Genomic DNA, 9,542 nt, shown 5'->3' with positions numbered 1-9,542 from the left:
TTATTTCAAAGTTAAGATTGATATTATGGAACTAAATGTTGAAGTAAGGTTTGTACTTGTTAATCTATCTCCCTGTTGTTATTTATGCATTGCATTATGGTAAGGGAGAGTGTTAATGCACGAAGGGTGATGCCGTGCCATATTGTGAGTGTTAATGCAAAGGGTGATGCCGTGCCATATTGTGAGTGTTAATACACGAAGGGTGATGCCGTGCCATATTGTGAGTGTTAATGCACGAAGGGTGATGTCGTGTCATATTGTGAGTGTTAATGCACGAAGGGTAATGTCGTGCCATGATATGAGATTTAATGCACGAAGGGTGATGCCGTGCCATTTCTATTAATTTTATGGTGAGATTGAGAGTAAAAGCACGAAGGGTGATGCCGTGCATTTTGTCTTACTGTATTCACTATTCCTGTTGATTCATGGTATATTGACTGCTCCGGTGATCATTCTGTTGTAGTTTTTTTATCTTGTATTCCCATCCGTATGTTCCCCTCCCGACATTTCCTATTTAGTGCTTCATCTCTGTTATTTGTATATACACTGTTAAATTGTACAGGTTGATTGTAAGTGCGTTGCCTTAGCCTCGTCAGTACTTCGTCGAGGTTAGGCTCGACACTTACTAGTACATAGGGTTGGTTGTACTGATGTTGCACTCTGCACTTTCTGTGCATATTTTGATACCAGCTCAGGTTGATCGAGATTTGCTATTGGTCCACTGTCCGGAGACTCAAGGTAGATCTGTCGGCGTTCACAGACCTTGAAGTCCCCGTCTATCTTTTTATGTCCTACTATTTTCTTTCATTCAGACAGTTGTGTTTCTTTCAGACTATTACTTGTAGTAAGTTCTAGAATGCTCGTGAATTGTGACTCCAGATCCGGGTGGTAGTAATTAATACAATTTTATGATATTTCGCACTTATTATATTTTATTTTAGTTAGTTATTGTTAATTACTAAATGGAAATAAGGAATTGGTTAATGATTCTATAACGTTGGCTTGCCTAGCAAGTGAAATGTTAGGCGCCATCGCGATCGCGTCGGTGGGAAATTTTGGGTCGTAAAAGGTGACGACCACTGATTATTTATTGTGTTGTTTGCTAATCTCTTGTATTATAGTTGGCGTCTTCGAATGTCTTTGTATAAACTTTCTTTATGAATATAAATGTTCTTTTGGTCTTGTATATGCCTTCTGTCTTTGTGCGTTCTTGTTTTTGTACTTGTATTTTCCTTTTGTGTTTTCTTCATTGTTATTTTCTAAGTCGCGATAGCCATGGAGTTGATTAATCATGGGTGTATCGGCATTTGTTCGATTGAATATACTTTTAAGTTAAATCGTGGTCGAGGGTCGGCATGTGTTATTCGAGCTTGGTCGAACTTAACTTTTCATAAATCACGGTCGAGGGCCGATAGGTGTTTTTCTAGCTTGGTCAAACTTTACCTTTCATTAATTCGTGGCCGAGGCCCGATAGGTGTTGTTCGAACTTGGTCGAACTTAACCTTTCATTAAGTCGTGGTCGAGGGCCGATAGGTGTTGTTCGAGCTTGGTCGAACTTAATCTTTTATTAAGTCGTGGCCGAGGGACGATAGGTGTTGTTCGAGCTTGATCGAACTTAACCATTCATGAGAGCAGTTTCGATAAACGTGTATTTTTATTATTTTGACGGCATTGCTCTGATTACATTATTTTGCCTTTGTGCAATTTTTGGAGAAAGTTACAAGTTTCGGGTGTTGGCTTGTGTTCCAATCCCAGTCTCAGTATATCTAGTCCCTTCATTGTTCGACTTGGAGAATCTTGAGGAGTCGAGCAATGAAACATTTGTCTGCTCTCGTGTACTTCAACTCGAAGTGTCCCACTCGTCTCCTCGTTAAAACCCTCCTTGAGAAACCCCAATTGGGACAAAACTCAAGTGAGGGAAAAAATAGTATGACTTACAGGGCATTTCTTATTTTTTAGAAGTTGAAGTACTTGTGATGGCTGATATTCCAATTGTTTGGCAGGGGTTTCCCTTCCATGGTTTCCAGTTGGAATGAACCCTTGTCTACTTTGCCTATAATTTTATATAGTCCATACCAGTTGGATCCCAACTTGCCTTCTCGTGGATCCCTGTTTGCTTGGGTTTTGGCTTTGAGTACGTAGTCCCAGATCTTGAGCAATCGGACCTTTGCCTTTTTGTTGTAGTAACATTCTGCTTGTTGTTTCTGGGTGACCATCCTTATCTATGCCATATATCTTTGCTCATTGACCTGGTCGAGATATTTCCTCCTACTCTCGCCATTGCTGGTGCCGCTTTCATGGGAGTACCTCACGCTAGGTTCTCCGAGCTCGACTGGTATAACTGCTTCTGTTCTGAAGACTAGAGAAAAAGGTGTCTCTCATGTGCTCATCTTCGAGGTAGTTCTATGCGCCCATAATACCTCTAGGAGTACATTTGTCCACAGTCCCTTAGCCTCTTCGAGTTTCTTTTTCATGATGTTCAGTATAGACTTATTGGAGGATTCCGCTTGTCCGTTTCCTGCTGGGTGGTAAGGAGCTGAAAGTATCCTTTTAATATGACATTTTTCAAAGAACTTGGTGGTTTTACTTCCCGTGAACTGGGGCTCATTGTCATAGCTTATCTCTTTGGGTAGACCGAATCGGCAAATGATGTTTTTCCATATAAAGGCGATTACCTCTTGCTCACGCACTTGGGCGAATGCTCCTACTTCTACCCACTTGAAGAAATAGACAGTTAAAACTAAAAGGAATTTTACGTTACCTCGTCCTGGTCCCACAATGTCCATTCCCTATTTAATGAAAGGCCACAGAGAAGTGACGGAGTGGAGGTGCTCGCCTACTTGGTGAATTATCGGGGCGTATTTTTGACACTGTTCGCATTTATTCACAAATCCTAGAGTGTCGTTTTTCATGGTGGGCCAATAATACTTGGCCCGTATGGAGGAACCTAATGAGTGCTCGGTCACCGGAGTGACTGCCACAATGACCTTCATGGACTTTCTCGAGGACGCGATGGGTTTGGTTCGGGCCTAAGCATTGTTCAAAGGGACTGTCGTACGTACTCTTGTATAAGTTGTTGTGAAGGAGGTTGTACCTGGCAGCTTGCATTCTCAGCTTTTTGGCTTCCTTTTTGTCGTTAGGAGGGTACCGTTCTGCAAATAGTTTATAATACAATTGCGCCAGCCCCAAGTTAGATCTACAGATATTACATCTATATGGTCCAATGCCGAGCTGAGGAGGTGAATTATATTCTTATCCCCAAGGACTACACTTTCGGTAGCGGTGGCCAACTTAGCGAGACCGTCTTGAGCAATTGGACCTTTTCCTTTTTGTTGTAGTAACGCTCTGCTTGTTGTTTCTGGGCGACCATCCTTATCTATGCCATATATCTTCGCTCATTGACCTCACGCTAGGTTCTCCGAGCTCGACTAGTATAACTGCTTCTATTCTGAAGACTAGAGAAAAATGTGTCTCTCGTGTGCTCGTCTTCGAGGTAGTTCTATGCGCCCATAATACCTCTAGGAGTACATCTATCCACATTCCCTTAGCCTCTTCGAGTTTCTTTTTCATGATGTTCAGTATAGACTTATTGGAGGATTCCGCTTGTCCGTTGCCGGCTGGGTGGTAAGGAGTTTAAAGTATCCTTTTAATATGACATTTTTCGAAGAACTCGGTGGTTTTTCTTCCCGTGAACTGGGGCCCGTTGTCACAGCTTATCTCTTTAGGTAGGCCGAATTGGCAAATGATGTTTTTCCATATAAAGGAGATTACCTCTTGCTCAAGCACTTGGGTGAATGCTCCTGCTTCCACCCACTTGAAGAAATAGTCAGTTAAAACTAAAAGGAATTTTACGTTACCTCGTCCTGGTGGAAGTGGTCCCACAATGTCCATTCCCCATTTAATGAAATGCCACAGAAAAATGACGGAGTGGAGGTGCTCGCCTACCTGGTAAATTATCGGGACGTATTTTTGACATTGCTCACAGTTATTCACAAATCCTAGAGCATCATTTTTTATGGTGGTCCAATAATACTTGGCTCGTATGGGGCACCTAACGAGTGCTCGGTCACCGGAGTGACTGCCACAATGACCTTCATGGACTTTCTCGAGGACGCGATGGGTTTGGTTTGGGCCTAAGCATTTTTCCAAGGGACCGCCGTACGTACTCTTGTATAAGTCATTGTGAAGGAGGTTGTACCTGGAAGCTTGCATTCTCAACTTTTTGGCTTCCATTTTGTTGTTGGGAGGGTGCCGTTCTGCAAATAGTTTATAATACAATTGTGCCAGTCCCAAGTTAGATCTACAAATTTTACATCGATATGTTCCAATGTCGAGTTGAGGAGGTGAACTACATTCTTATCCCCAGGGGTTACACTTTCGGTGGTGGTGGCCAATTTAGCGAGACCGTCTGCTTCGACGTTCTAATTTCGTGGAATTTGGTTCAGCTGGCACTCATCGAAACTGGGTAACAATATGCAGATCTCGGTCTGATATTTTTGCAACCTCTGCTCTTTAATTTGGAAAGTCCCACTAACCTGGTTGACTACGAGCTGAGAATCATAATGAAGCTTTAATCGCTTCGCTCCGTACATGAGTGCCAGTATTAATCCTGTAATTACGGCCTCATACTCGGCCTTATTTTTAGTCATGTTCGGATATCTTATGGATTGGCAAATTATCTTACCGCCGGGAACCTCGAGTACGAGTCCCATCCCGGACCCGCATGTATTGGATGTGTCATCGGTGTACAGGACCCAAAGGTCATGTGTCTGAAGAGAAGGTTGAGTGGCTTCCTTTTCAGCCTCAGGCATTACTTTTGTGCTAAAGTCTGCGATGATGTCGGCGAGTACTTGCGACTTTATGGCTGTGCGAGGCTGATAAGTGATGTCGTGCTCGCTTGACTCGATGGCCCATTTGACTAGCCTCCCCGACAGCTCAGGTTTATGAAATATACTTCTTAAAGGAAAAGTGGTGATGATTGAGATAGGGTGACACTGAAAATAGGGTCTAAGCTTTCATGAAGCTACGATCAGGGCCAAGGCTAGTTTCTCGAGGTGTGGGTACCTCATCTCGGCACCGACAAGTGTTTTACTGATATAATAAATTGGAGATTGTGTGCCTTTATTTTCTCGAACCAAGACCGCACTTACTGGTACTTCCAAGACGGCGAGGAAAACGAGGAGGTGCTATCCTGGTTATCGTTTTGAGAGCAAGGGTGGTGATGACAAATTAACGAGCGCAAAATACAACACAAAATTAATGCTCACTAATCAAAGATAGTATAGTAAAACATCGTCTCCACAGGGATTGGATTCAAACAATATTCGAGTAATTTTTGACCTAATTGCTATTTAGGAGGATCACCACTTGAGTTAAATGATTACAACTACGATTAACTACTAAAGTAAATCAACTGACAATTGACTGCAAAGAACTAGAGATTATCGGAATTTGTTTCTTATCAATGTAAGAAATAAGGGTTTTGACAGGATAGGTGCAAGATAGCTATTTGGTATTTAACTCTAGTTTAATTCACTCTAATATTCTAATGATTCTCACGAATTCACATGACTAGTTCAAACGTGTAGTCAAGACTCCTCTCTCGATTAAATCTTAACCCTACGAGGTGAACTAATATAAGCATTGTGAAAATATGCAAGCATGCGTTAATGGATTAGTCTTTAGGAAAACGTCTCTCGAATATTCTCCTAACTTGATTTAATCAACAATTCAACAAGCTCTTTCGATTAATTAAGATAATCACTTAATTAAATCAAACAAAATAATACAAAGATAATTATAAAAATATTCCTCTTTCGTCTAAATAAACCGGTGAATAAAGTTACAATAATTCAAAGCTCCGTAAACAAATTAATGTGAAGAACTAGAGTTATAATCCACAAATATTTATCAAAACACCATATCCGTCAAACCCTAAGGTAAACTACTCCATAATCATGGAGGAAGTCATCACAAATATAATTAAAGAGTAAGAAAGCATCAATCTAACGTTACAATCCAAACTCTCGTATTGAATTGATGGAAAGCTGATGAAATCCTATATCTTGTAGCCTCCAATGCTCTCCCAAAGATTCCCAGGTCAAAAGTCCCTTCAAAAATATTTTTTGATGTATTTGTACCCTATAGGAGTGGGCCTAGGCGAAATTACCTTTTCCGAGTTGAAACAGGAAAGTACTCTGAGAAAATTATACAGACGCGTCGCGCCTTGTGCCACCTCATGCGGGGCATTAGTGGGGAAGTTCAGAGAGTAGGTTCTGACGAGCAGAACCAGAAATACAATGTCGTGCCGCCGGATGCAGTGCGGCAGTGAAGTTTTACAGAGTGTTTCGTTTTCTTCGCGTCTTGGCATCTAGACTTGGCTCCCGACCCCCGAACGCGATCCCGGTTTAATCTCTTGGGCTTTTACTCAGACTTCAGAACTTCAACTTGTTCAACTTAGCTCCCGACTATCCTTTTAAATCAAAATCACTTCCTACAAGGCATAAAACACATAATAAGTGCAATACATTAACATTTAAGCTCAAACACAAGTAAAATACGGTAATTAGAGTGCAAACTATGACTAAAACATGTGATTCTAGTCTTCCATCAACGCCCCATACTTAAATCATTGCTCGTCCTTGAGCAATCAAACTGCACTTCACATAGAGATGGCCCTCTTATGTGACAACTTCCCTAACGCTAACCAAGAATATTTAAAATAGACTAAGCACTATTTCATAACATTCTAACCTTAAGACTCGACACAAGAGCACCACACATTTTCCACAACCTGCTCACTTACTCTAACACAGAGGTCAAAGATTTCACCTTACCTTCGCAAGTCATGTGCCCTCACACAAACAATAGAGATTAGTTCCGCACACAATGAAATTCAGGAACAAATAGGAACTCAAGATAAACAGGATTAACTCACTCTCAGGAATAAAATTCGTGCGCCATAGAGAATGTATCATATGCTTGCCCGTAGTATAACACTCTACTAATTGATCTCATTCAATCAAGGATCAAGTAGGACTTAATTTGGTTGTAATGTGAGCTGCGGGACGGGTAGGATAGATTTGGATATAGTGACTACACCTCCCTGAGCACATTAATACATATACATTAACAATTCAAACCCCACACTTATGTTAAACCAAACCCCAACCCTCATGCATAATAGCATCAAGCTCCCAATATCTTTAAGCGCAAACAAGATGAGAACTACCACTAGCATGGAATCCATTTTTTTCTTTTCTAAGTTCTGATTTCTTTTTCTTTTCAATCAAACTCTCTTTTTATTTTCAATTCTCTACAAGTGGCTCTCACAATTTTTTCAAATAGTTTACCTTTCTCCTTTTTTTATAGTTCCACTCAAAATCCGACCATACCCCACTTAGATTTTACAAGCTCATACAAATTCAAGTGCCCACGAGAGGTAAAAAGTTTAAATAGATAGACAATTCAAACAAAGGGGTCAAGCTTATAGTGTGGTTGCCAAAGAAATAGGAATACATGCTCAATAGGGCTAACTAAGATACTTCACAATTAGGTGGGTAAAAGCATATATCTGGCTCAACAAAGAAATGCCTATATCACTTTCTAGACTCAACAAGACTATTATTTTGCTTTGTAAACACACGGGGAAAGTTCTAGCCATCAACCGACATGCACAAAATATCAACAAAATCTCACACACACATTGGCACATAACTCACTTAGGATCGAATCTAGTCAAAGCAGTTAAGCAAAGTTACAATCAAACAATTTAAGGTACTTATTTAAGAATCAAGAACTAAGCCTAGGTGTCACAACTAAGGCACTCACTCCTCTCAAGGCACAACAAAGTCAAAAGTCATATCCATTTAATACATAGCACAATACTTCACTACTCCTACTAAAAGAAAAACCAACTACACACGGTTCAAGCAAAACCCTTAGAAAAGAATCATGGCACAAAGAAAAACCAAGAAGAAATTATACACTACCTAAGAAAAGTAAACTATTTTTCTTCTTCGACTTTGATCCATCAAGAAGACAATCGCGGAAATCCATTGTCGGGAAAAGTAAAAAAAACGAAATAAAAAACACACATGTACATATTTACATCATCCCCCACCCCACATTTTAAATTGTGGCATGTCCCCATGACACACAAATGAAAGCAAGGGGTAAAGGAAATTTCCCTGATTTATCTAGTTGGGATCTGAATCGAAGTTGGGATCTCCTTTGCACGCCCGACCGAATGCACACATCCATACTGAGAGCTTCTTTTCTACCTTCTTTGGGTACACCCCATACTTATCAGTTTCACTCTTTCCAATTTGCTCTTTTAGGGCCCCCCTTTCTCCTTCCATTTTGAAGATCAACCTTTCATCCCCCACTCTAAGCATGAGCTGCCTTTCTTGAATATCTAGAATTGCTCTGCCCATACCCAAGAAAGGTCTTCCTAAAATAAGAGGGACCTCCCTATTCTCCTCCATGTTCACCACAATTAAGTCCACCGAGAACACAAATCTGTGCACCCGAACTAGCACATCCTCCACTATTCCTCCCGATATAATTGTGGTATGATTCGCCAGCTGCAGGGACATAGGTACCGACCTGATCTCTCCAATCTCTCCCTCTAATTTCCTGAAAATAGACAAAGGCATAAGATTAATGGAAGCACCTGAATCACACAAAGATTTTTTAAATTTAGTACTTTCTAAAGAGCAAGGTATAGTAAAACTTCCTGCATCTCCACATTTTTTAGGGAGCTTATTCTGCAAGATGGCCTACAATGCTCCATGAGCTTGACCACCGATGTCTTTTCCACTCTTAGTTTCTTGGACAATATCTCCTTCATGAATTTAGCATAAGCTTGCATCTGTGAAAGCACCTCTGTGAAAGGTATATTTACATGCACCTGCTTGAACACTTCTATCAAGCACTCAAATTGTTTGTCCAGCTTTTCTCTTCTTTGTTTTTGGGAGAAGGTAGAGCAGGCATGTATTTTCTCTCTTCAGTCTCATTATTTGTTTCATTGTCATCCTTCTCCTTTTTCTGAGATCTAGTCTTCCCCTTCTTCTTCAGACCACCATCCATCATTCCTGCACCTTTTTGCATGTCATCATTTTTCTGCTCTTCCACAATCTACACATATCTTTCAATCGGCTTATCCTCTTGTTTTGCTATGGAATCCTCCAACTCGTGCCCACTCCTCAAAGACACTACATTTATTTTCTCTTTTGGATTTATTTCAGTATCAGTAGGGAGTGTCCCTGGAACCCTCTCAGACAATAGAGTAGTTAGTTGCCCAACCTCTCTTTCTAGGTTTCAAAAAGTCGTGCCTAGTTCTTTGATAGTTGCGTCATGTTCTCGTATAGCTGATCTATGGGTTTCAAGCCTCTCATTTGTCTTAATAATAAAGGCCTTCATTAGATCTTCCATGCTAGACTAATTAGACTGTGGAGGCTGATATTGCTGCCTCTGCTGATTTTTAACACACGGAGCTCCTTGTCCCTAGGATCTGGAGTTATTTTACTGCCATGAGTTCA

Source organism: Nicotiana tomentosiformis, chromosome 12, assembly GCF_000390325.3.
Source record: "Nicotiana tomentosiformis chromosome 12, ASM39032v3, whole genome shotgun sequence".
Classification (NCBI taxonomy): domain Eukaryota; kingdom Viridiplantae; phylum Streptophyta; class Magnoliopsida; order Solanales; family Solanaceae; genus Nicotiana; species Nicotiana tomentosiformis.
The sequence above is the reverse complement of the archived record's forward strand: the minus strand, read 5'-3'. Positions refer to the sequence as shown.